This window comes from Rhincodon typus, chromosome 10, assembly GCF_021869965.1.
Source record: "Rhincodon typus isolate 14 chromosome 10, sRhiTyp1.1, whole genome shotgun sequence".
Classification (NCBI taxonomy): Eukaryota; Metazoa; Chordata; class Chondrichthyes; order Orectolobiformes; family Rhincodontidae; genus Rhincodon; species Rhincodon typus.
In genome coordinates this window covers 75743706-75753648 of record NC_063341.1, presented here as the reverse complement: position 1 = coordinate 75753648, position 9943 = coordinate 75743706, and positions in this window count along the sequence as shown.

The window sequence follows — 9943 nt, the reverse complement described above, 5'->3', positions numbered from 1 at the left end:
CCTGCTCCTCTGATGCTGCTTGGCCTGCTGTGTTCATCCAGCTCTACACCTTGTTATCTCAGATTCTCCAGCATCGGCAGTTCCCGCTATCTCTGGACAATGCATAGCTGGCTCAGAAAGAGTTATAGGCATTTCTCATGCTTCAGCTGCACTTACTGATGTTTAACTGAAATGTCTCCACATGCAGCCCCCTCCCATCCCATTTTAACTTGCTGACTGGCAGCAATGACACTTTTCATTTATCTTTTTGTGTGCCAAACTATTGGATTATCAAATTGTTTCAAATTAATGACAATTCTTTTTATAAACCAGCAGGATCTGCAGTGGGAAGCATTTCTGCCCAGATAATTCCTAAACGCTCAGCACAAACAGAGCCACAACTTAGAGGTGCTGCAATTATTTATCTCCCTGGTGATTGTCAGGTGAAAAGGCTACACCAATCTTCCCAATTACTGTGTGTCAAAGGAGGACAGCTGAGGAGTGCTAAAGGATTCTTCCTGGCCTCAGAACAAATCCCTGGCAGAATGGTAGCCAGGATATTGACGATTGTAGAGTTAGGTTGTTCTGTATTTGAGGATGTGAGTCTGGGAATGAATCTATGTACACTCTACTGGATTAGTTTGGCCTGGTTGTGGAGTGTGAGAAAGGCAAACACAATGGTAGAATTAAAAACAGAAATTGCCGGAAAAGCTCAGCAAGCCTGGCAGCATTTGTGGTGAGAAATCAGAGGGTTCCGAGGAAGGGTCACTCGACCCAAAACCTTAACTCTGATTTCTCTCCACAGATGCTGCCAGACCTGCTGAACTTTTCCGGCAATTTCTGTTTCTGTTTCTGATTTACAACTTCCGCAGTTCTTTCAGTTTTCAAAATGGTAGAAGTTAATGAAGAGAACTGTCAAATAAAACCAGTTAGACACAGACACTAATGCAATCTATGCACAGTTCTGAAATATTGAAATATTACAATGATGTGATGGTGTAATCAACTTTAGTGATAAGTTTAGTCCGTATGACTTGCATTTCTATAGAATGTTTCATGACTGTAACATGTCCCAAAGCATATTATAGCCAATGAATAACTTTCGAAGTTTAGTTACTATAGTAATGTAGGAAACATGTCAACTACATGGCACAGCAAGCTCCCATGAACTGTAACATGATAATGACCAGATAATCTATTACAGTGGTTTAAGTTGAGGGATAAAGATTGGTCAAGCCTTTAGGACCTTTGGTAATGGCTTTTATATCCGTGCAAGACAGCTCAGTTTGGGATGTCAGTTTGATATCCCATCAATGATGATATCTCATCATGGCACTCTCTCAGTATCCAGGACAAAACCACCTCCTTGACTGACACTCTGATCGTCCCCGCCTCCCTAACCTGTTCTTCCTCCCACCTATCCCCTCCTCCCACCTCAAGCCGCACCTCCATCTCCTACCGACTAACCTCATCCCGCCCCCTTGACCTGTCCGTCCTCCCTGGACTGACCTATCCCCTCCCTAACTCCCCACCTACACTCACCTTTACTGGCCCCATCCCCGCCTCTTTGACCTGTTTGTTTCCTTTCCACCTATCTTCTCCTCTATCCCTCTTCTATCCGCCTCCCACTCTCTTCCTATTTATTTCAGAACCCCCTTCCCCTTCCCCTTTTCTGATGAAGGGTCTAGGCCCGAAACGTCAGCCTCTCTGCTCCTATGATGCTGCTTGGCCTGCTGTGTTCATCCAGCCCTGCACCTTGTTGTCTCGGATTCTCCAGCATCTGCAGTTCCTACTAACTCTGATCCACCACTTCAGTCCTTCCAGCAGCTATGTTCTTTGGCAGCAAATTGTACCATCACACACTGCGCTGCTGATTCACCAAGGCTACTTCAACAGCACCTTCCAAACCTGCCACCTCTTCCCCATGGAAGGACAAGGGCCATAGGTGAAAGGGAATGTCCCATGTGCAAGTTCCCCTTCATCATCCTGACTTGGAAATATATTGCCATTCCTTAAATGTGGCTGGGTGAAAATCCTGGAACTCCCTCACTAAGGTATTGTGGGACTGCCTACAGTGCACGGATTCCAGTGGCTAAAGAAGGTGGACCAGGTCAGAAATCATATGACACCAGGTTTATTTGGAAACACAGGCTTTCAAAGCGCTGCTCCTTTTTCATATGTTAGTGAGGTAGTATCAGATACAGAATTTATAAGTGAAAGATCAAAGGGTCACACCATTGATCTTTTATTTATACATACTGTGTCTGATACCACCTCACTAACACCTGAAGAAGGAGTGAGGCTCTGGAAGCTTGTGATTTCAAATAAACCTGTTGGACTATAACCTGGTGTCGTGTGATTTCCGACCTTGTCCACCCCCAGTCCAACACCAACACCTCCACATCATAAAGAAGGAGCCTCATCACTTTTCACAGAGCCACTAGAGATGGATAATAAATATATTCCTCACCTGGAATGCACGCATCCCGTGAACAAATTAAAAAGGAAAGTTCAAATCGTCTGCCCAGTGCATTTGTAAAAGGGGACCGTTGAAATCATAACCTTCTTACAGAGAGGAAACAGCTCCAAGTGGAACCATGGCTGACAGTTGTCAGAGATCACAACTCACTCGGATACAGATGGCCTTGGGCAGTGCTGTAGGACACAGACACCTAGAGGTTCAGGTACATAATTCTTTGAAGTTTGCAATACAGGTAGACAGGGTGTTAAGAAGGTGTAAAGCACATTTGCCTTCATTGCTCAGACTTTTGAGTATAGGAGTTGGGACGTCATGTTGAGGTTGTACTGTGTCCAGTTCTGGTTGCTCTATTGTAGGAAAGATATTAGTAAGCTGGAGAGTGTTCAGAAAAGATTTACCAGGATGTTGCCAGGAATGGAGAGTTTGAGTTGTAAGGAGAGGCTGGATAGGCTTTTTTCACTGGAGCATAAGAGGTTTAGGGGTGACCTTATATAGGTTTATAAAACCATAAGGGGCATAGATAAGATGAATGGCAGATGTCTTTTCCCTAGCGTGGTGGATTTTAAGACTAGGGGGCATATTTTTAAGGTGAGAGGAGAAAGATTTAAAAAGGACATGAGGGCCAACTTTTTTACACAGAGAGTGGTTCGTGTGTGGAATGAACTTCCAGAGGTAGTGGTGGATGTGGGTACAGTTACGATGTTTAAAAGACATTGGGATAAGTATGTGAATAAAAAAAGTGTTTGGAGGGATAAGGGCCCAGTGCAGGCAGGTGGGAGCAGTTTAGTTTGGGATTATGTTCGGCATGGACTGGTTGGACAGAAGGGTCTGTTTCTGTGCTGTATGACTCTATGACTGTAATGTGAGGTGCATTCATTGGCAACCGAGGAAGCTACCGAGGAAATTAAATCATCTTGACATTGCCTTCCTGTCCGACTGTTCCCAGATTGTGATCCACATCACCTCTTTGTTGGTATGCAAAACCACGGACTGAGAGGTACTGAAGCCTCTAACTTATTTTCAGCATTAGCACACTGAGCTGTCTGGAGGTTGTGAAAGGTTCATTGGGGCAGGATTTCTAGAGAGCAGGGATTGGGCAAGTTAAAGGCATGGCTACCTTTGGAGCTAAGCTAGAGTCCGGGATGATTTGAACCAGTGCAAATCTTTACGTTCTTTTCCCTTCTGCAGCAATAAAAGCAACAACAAGAACACGCATTTATATAGCACCTAAATGTGAAACATCCCACAGGGTTAACAGACATAATTTAACATTGATCTCATCCAGAGAGACACTGGGACAGGTGACCACAGGCTTGTTCAAAAGGCATGTTTTAAGGCAGGTTCGAAGTGAGGTGAGAGAAGCTTCGAATTGAGGAGGGGAATCCCAGAGCCTCTGACCAAGTCAGTGAAGGCACAACCAGCAATGGTGATGTGAAAGATTTTGGGAAATCATCTCAAAATGTTAATCAGGAAAATGCCATTATTTTGTTCAGTTGGACCTTGAATATTGCTGAAAAGAGAAGGATGTGGCCAAAGCTTTCATTTGCCACTCATTTGGGAGAAACACAAGAACCTGTTGAACAATCTGGGGTGTGCTACCCAGGCTAATGGGACTAGATTAATTGTGAAAACTGAACGGCATGGACAAATTGGGCCGAAGGGCCTGTTTCCATGCTGTAATCCTCTCCAACTCTATGAGGTGCAACAAAACTGAAATTATGATAATCCGTTGAGCTCATACTGTCGCTCATTTATACTCGCTAGAAACATTCATGTATGGGGCAAGTGATGGCCCAGCGGTATTATTTCTAAATTATTAATCCAGAAACTCAGTTAATATTCCGTGTTCGAATCTCGCCATGGCAGATGGTGGAATTTTATACAATATTCAAAAAAATCTGGAATTTAAGAATCTAAATGATGGTCATGAATCCAATGTCAATTGTTGGAAAAGCCCATTTGGTTTTCTAATGTCCTTTAGGGAAGAAAACTGCCATCCTTACTTGGTCTGGCCTACATGTGACTCCAGATCCACAGCAATGTGGTTGCCTCTCAATTGCCCTCTAAAATGGCCTAGCAAGACATTCAGTTGTACCAATCACTACAAAGTCTCAAAGAAATGAAACTGGATGGATCACCTGGCATTGACCTAGGCACTGGAAAAGCCCTAATGGCATTGTGGGACAACCCATAGGTGGACTGCAGTAGTTCAAGAAGGCAGCGTACCACCACCTTCTCAAGGGGCAACTAGGGACGGGCAAAAAATGCTGGGCCAAGTCAGTGACACCCGCATTTCCCAAATGAGTTAAAAAAAAACACAGATCTGTTTTCTGCAAACAAGGGCAGCATGGTGGTTCAGTGGTTAGCACTGCTGCCTCACAGCGCCAGGGAGCTGGGTTCAATTCCAGCCTCAGATGACTGTCTGTGTGGAGTTTTCACATTCTCCCTGTGTGTGTGTGTGTATGTGTATGTTTCCTCTGGGTGCTCTGGTTTCCTCCCACAGTCCAAAAATGTGCAGATTAGGTGGATTGGCCATGCTAAATTGCCCAAAGTGTTCAGGGATGTGTAGATTAGGTGGCTTACGGGGGTATGGGTCTGGCTGGGATGCTCTGAGGTTTGGTGTGGACTTGTTGATCCAACGGGCCTGTTTCCACACTGTAGAGATGATATGATTAAAAGGAATATATTCAAGACTTGCACTTTTTTTGAGTTACCCGAAAGCTTAGGGAGACTGTGATCCCCAGTTGGTTCCTCCATGGTCGCACTTCAACCAATCAGAGTTGTTTGACACCCTTTTCTCCTGTTGTATAAATTGTTGTGATCATTTGAATTTTGGCATTCTCGTATTTACCCTGATGAGTGCAAGGCAAAATGCTTTGGCAACATAACCTTCTTGTCAGCAATTATCCTTGTTCTGTGATTGCATTTTGTCTGTTTTAACCCTTTCTGCCAGATTTTTAATAGGGCAGTGTGTAGCCCACATAACGTCAATGAATTTTGAAGCACAATTCTCATATAAATGAAACATTGAAACACGGCTGTAACAATGTGAACTGGATTATCTTAAGTAGCTGTTAAAGCCAAGACAATATTTAAGAGAGAATTTGATAACCACTTGGAAAAGAAAAAAATGTTGAACAGCCAGTAAATGGGATTAGAGTGGACCAGCACCATGAGGAATAAGTTCTGGTGCAGGCACGCAATGGTTTCCATGTTCCTGATCTATACTGATTTTTCTATTACTGAATATTCAAATATTCATGACACATTCAGTCCAATTTCGCTTATGATTCATGCCAACAAAAAAATGGTGTAAATGATTGGGAATTGTGATAGCAAATCGCAGTATAATTTACACCAGAGATTTGCAGCTCATCATTTATTAATTGGCTGGACTTACAAGTATCACTGGCGAAATACATTGTCACAAATATCGCATTTGTTTGCAGTTTTACAATGTAGCAGATGCTGTTTAATTCATAAATCCAGATAGACAACACGGGAAACGACTTGGCACTGAGCTTAAACTTGGAATGTGTTTCTGGAGTAAGACTTTATCCCCTTAGGGTTACCCCCTCAATTCACATGATATAGCAGCAAAGATAGACCATTTGCCCCTCGAAGTCTGTTTCACCATTCAATAAGATCGTGGCTGATCTGTTTGTATTTTGAATGCCACATTCCAATCTGCTCCTGATAGCCCTTGATTCCCTTGCCTGACAAGAATCTATCTACTTCTGTGTTAGAAATATTCAATGATCTTATCTCCACCATCTTCTGAGGCAGAGAGATCTCAGATTGCACAGCTCTCTGAGAGAGAGAAAAGAAATCCCCTCTATGATGTCTTAAAAGGATGACCCCTAATTTTAAAACTGTGTCCCTTTAGTTGTGGCCTCAAGTGCTAAGTCGATAGTGACCAAACAAGAAGAAGTAGGCTATTCAGCCTGTTATGGTGGCTCAGTGGTTAGCACTGCTGCCTCACAATACCAGGGACCTGGGTTCAAATCCATCCTCGGGCAACTGTCTGTGTGAAGTTTCATTCTCCCTGGGTCTGCATGGGTTTCTGCTGGGTGCTCCAGTTTCCTCCCATAGTCCAACTGGTACAAGACAATAACGCTTCACAGGAGGCTGCACAGCACTGAGGATGTCACCTAGTAAGGGGACGAAACGTCTGCAATCAAATCTCCCAGCTTGGCATACACACCAGCATCTACAACCAGCACCGGAGCTACAAATATTCACTCAAACCCTGAATAATCCAAAGATGTGCAGGCCAGGTGGTTTGGCCATGCTAAATTGTCTGGGGTATGTAAGTTAGGTGGATTAGCCATGGGAAATGTAGGGTTACAGGGAAAGGGGATGGGCCTGGATGGGTTGCTCTTTGGAGGGGCAGTGTGGACTTGTTGGACCTAATGGCCTGTTTCCATGCTGTAGGGATTCTACAAAGTCTGCTCTGCCATTCAATGAAATCATGTTTGATCTGCTAATCCATTTTTCCCCATTACCCTTGGTTCCATTACTGATTTTTGTTTTTAAAATTATTCATTCACGGGATGTGGGCATCACTGGCCAGGCAGCATTTATTGCCCATCCCTAATTGCCCAGAGGGCAGTTAAGAGTCACCCACATTTTTGTGGGTCTGGAGTCACATGTAGCCAAAGACCAGGTAAGGATGGCAGTTTCCTTCCCTAAAGGACATTAGTGAATCAGACGGGTTTTCCTGACAATCGACAATGGTTTCATGGTCATCATTAGACTCTTAGTTCCAGATTTTTAATCCATCTACCATGGTAGGATTTGAATCCTGGTTCCCAGAACATTATTTAGGTTTGTGGATTAACAGTCCAGCGATAATATCACTAGGCTATCATGTTCCTCTGACTCTCTGTCTCTCTGGCTCTCTCAGCCTTGAATATATTCAACAACTCAGCCTCACCAGTACCCCATGGTTAAGAATTCCAAAGATTGACTACCCTCAGAGAAAAAAAAAATCCTCTTCCCCTCTGTTTTAAATGGGTCATCCCTCATTCTGAGATGATGCCTTCTGGAGCTGGATTCTCTCATAAGAAGATGCAACCTTTCCACATCTACCCTGTAAAGTTCCTTAAGAATAACATGCATTTCAATAATGTCACCTCTCATTTTCTAAACTCCAGTGAGTACAGGTCTAAACTACACAACCTCTCCTCAGAAGCAAATCCCTCTATATGTGATATCAGTGAATTAGAGTGAACCTTCCCTGGACTGACTCTGATGCCAATGCATCTTTCCTGAGATAAGTGAACAAAAATTGTTGTCCTTAGCTCTGGATCCAGTCTTTTAATGTTAAACTGGCAATGTTGGTGCAAAGCAAGATAGTTTCGAATTGACAATGCAATTTTAGTGTGACTACATCCTTAGTTGGTCATCATAGAACTTAGAACATCCAAGACACAGCCTTGAAAGACGCCATTCAGTCCATCAGCTAACAGCAACTCCTGTCAGAATGGATACAGTGAAGGGAAATCTAGGAGGAAGATGTGCATGATGTTGAGGGCATGGATATACTTTTTACTCATTGTATTTCCCGCTAAGATTTACCCCAATAGCAGTGATGTTGAATCTCTTTTCCTTGAGAATATGTTATAGAGCCATAGAGTCATACAGCATGGAAACAAACCCTTTGGCCCAACCAGTCAGTGCCGAACATAATCCGAAACTAAACTAATCCCACCTGCCTGGTCCTGGCCCATATCCCTTCAAACCTTTCCTATTCACGTTCCTATCCAAATGTCTTTTAAACACTGTAACTGTGCTCCCATCCACCAGTTCCTCAGGAGGTTCATTCCACACATGAACTACCCTCAGTGTAAAACAACTACCTCTTATGTCTTTGATAAATCTCTCTCCTCTCACCTTAAAAATGTGCCCCTTAGTCTTGAAATTCCCCATCTTAGGGAGAAGACAATACCCATCAACTCTATCATATACCTCTCATTATTTTATAAACTTCTATTAGGCCGCCTCTCAACCTCCTTCGCTCCAGTGGAAAAAGTACCAGCCTATCTAGCATTTCTTTATAACGCAAACCTTCCATACCCAGCAGCATGCTGGTAAATCTCTCCTGAAACCCAGGTGCTTCAATGCAACAACAGCTTGAAGAATTTTTACAACACCTCAAACTTAGTCAAATCATAGCAAAATATCTCAAGGTCACAGAATTGTTATGGCGCAGAAGGAGGCCATTCAGCCTATCTTGCCTGCACTGGCTCTATTCCCTAAGTGCTAATTTCTTGCCTTTTCCATTTCTATCCAAAACCATTCAATGCCCCTCCTGAAAGCCTGTATTGAACCTGCACCACATTTCCAGGCAGTGCATTCTATACCCTAATTATTTACTGAGTGAAAAGGCTTTTTTCCTCATATCAGCCTTGCTTTTTCAACACATCGCATCTGCTCCTACGACTGACCTTAACCTGGTCCAATCAGGGAGCCCCTGGCTGATAGATATAAACAGGACTGTCAGAGGTTCTGTTCACTCTTAAAGCTGCCTCTGAGGAAGCTGGATCAGTGTCAAGGACTCTCCATGTGTAAATAAAGGGTGACTTGGGGACAGGATTACCGGCCTTTGAGGAGTTATTTCAGATTGTCTTGTCACTTTGCGGTTTTGAGGCTATTCTCAGTGAAAAGAAAGTTCAATCTACACAAGTGTGTTCCATGATAAACAATTTGGCAGTGTACAGTTGGCAATGTCTTCTTCAAGAACAATCTTGTCTCTGAGTTACAATGGTGTGGATTTTGGACAGGCTCAAGGATTTTGTGCTTCTGGTCAATCTATCCCGAGAGCTGTTAATCTCTCAGAGGCTGGCATCCCTGAATTACAGGCTGTGTCACTACGACTGCATTCACCAAACGCCCAGGGTCAGCAAAGGAACCAATAGCATGTGATTGGAGGTGGGATGGGAGACCTGCAGAGTTGGGGTGGGGGTGGGGGGGGTGGGAAACATGTCAGCGCTGAGCTAGGGGTGGGGGTTAGGGTGTTGGGAGAAAGGGAAGGGTATGCTTCTTAGCTGTTGAATCCATGCTGGGTCCGTGGCTCAGAATCCCCTCTCCGCTCCACAACCCAGGATCACCACAACTGAACTCAATGACGTTTGTTTCACAGTTGTTACCAATTTGTGGAGCAGTTCTTCCATGCGCAGCTGATTGAATCCCAGCAACAGTGGGGTGAGGCCCACCTTTAATGTTCTCAGTTACTGTGTGGGCAGGAAAACGTCCCACCCCATACTTAGCCAGAGGTAGGAAGGTGGTGGGCACCTTGCCATTCACAGCCCCACCTGATTAAATACCAACCCCCAGCCCCACCTGATTACATACTGACCCCCCAGTGCCTTCTGATTAACTACCACCCCCCAGCCCCACCTCATTAAATACCGCGCCCCAACCCCATCTGATTAACTACCACCCCCCAACCCCATCTGATTAACTACCACCCCCCAGCCCCAT